Here is a 1,726-nt window from a genome sequence, read left to right on the forward strand (position 1 = left end):
GTGGGTGTTTTTGGGGTAGGGAGAAGATGGGTGGGGGAGGGTGTGTGTGTGTGTGTGTGTGTGATCAGGGGGATGCGTGTGTGAGGGGTGGGGTGGGGTACATGAGCGTGTTTGTGTGTCTGTGTGTAAGTGTGAGTGTGTGAGTGAGAGTGTGTGTGTGTGAGTGTGTATGAATGTAGGGCTGGGGAAGGGGGAGGAGGAGGAGGATAAGAAAATGAGGCAGGAGGATGGTACGAAAAACAGACATTTAGTTTTAGTTTTAAAAAGAGTTTTACTGCACTTGTAACACAAATAGGCCATATAAGTGCCAGAGATTAGAAGTGTTACTGGAGAGTAACAAGCAGAGGACAGTTAAGAGGAGAGAAAGAGACAACAGATGTTTTAAAGGAAAGAAGGAGCAAACCACACCATGGCGCCCACCAACCACCCACGAAAGAAAGAGAGAAACATAGAGACTTTAAAATAGATAGATATATAGATAGATAGATAGATGGATAGATAGATAGATAGATAGATAGATAGATAGATAGAAAGATAGATAGATAGAGAGAGAGATAGATAGATAGAGAGAGATAGATAGATAGATAGATAGATAGATAGATAGATAGATAGATAGATAGATAGATAGGGGGTAAAAGGAGGGGGAAGTGAGTGGGGTTGCTGGGATGAATGAGGGGTTGTATAATATTTTGTTTTAAGGAATAAATTCGACAGTAAGCCTTATTTCTTTTTTTCTTTTCTTCTACTGCAGTATCTTTGCTGTTTTAGAACCAACAAGCCTTCCACTAAAGACCGCTTCCTCTAAACACAAGGGGTTTATCATTGTTTCACAATCAGCTATCCACCAAATTATATCATTTCAAATTTGGATTTTTTTTCTAGTTGAAATAATTAATCAGGAAACTACTGCTGAAAAATATATAACTCACATTTCGATACTTACAAATTCCACATTTTTATTATTTCATTCTAAACATTTTATTTCGTTAAATGAAGATGCGCATAATTTCATTCAAAAAGTTTTGTCTGAAAAATTGTTGTGCATTTCATAATTTCATTTTAAAACAGTTAAGAATAATTGAAAATGTTCATAATTTAATTTGAAAAAGTCAAAATTTTTGCCCGCATTCTTATGATTTAATTTGAAAAAGTTAAAAATTGCAGCCTACATTCTTATAATTTAATTTGAAAAAGTTAAAAATTGTAGCATGCACTCTGGTATATTAATTTGAAAATGTTAAATTTAATAGCCTATATTTTTATATTTTAATTAGAAAACTATAAAAACTGCAGACTACATTTTTATAATTTCATTCCCACAATTTTCACACCAGCGGTTTTTTATTGCTGTTGCCTGTGCTACGTGTGTCAGAGCGGGCTAATCCATGTTCATTTTTAGCTGTCTTGTTTACTCGACTGGACAGGCCTCTGGTAAATAAACATTCCCCGAGCTATTTATAGCACACAGCAACACCAGCGCCCCCTACACGCCATGGCGGGTTGTTTAGGGTGTGTGTGCAGGGGTCTTGAAAGACTTCTTGTGTTTTGTGTTACGTGTGTCTGATTGCTTATGTGAGTGTTTGTGTGTGTGTGTGTGTTTGTGTGTGTATGTGTTTGTGTGTATGTGTATGTGTGTGTATTTGTGTGTGTGTTTATGTGTGTATGTGTGTATGCGAGTGTGTTTTTGTGCGTAAGTGTGTTTGTATGTGGTGTGTGTGTGTGTGTG

The sequence above is a fragment of the Aplysia californica genome, unplaced genomic scaffold (assembly GCF_000002075.1).
Source record: "Aplysia californica isolate F4 #8 unplaced genomic scaffold, AplCal3.0 scaffold01454, whole genome shotgun sequence".
Taxonomy (NCBI): domain Eukaryota; kingdom Metazoa; phylum Mollusca; class Gastropoda; order Aplysiida; family Aplysiidae; genus Aplysia; species Aplysia californica.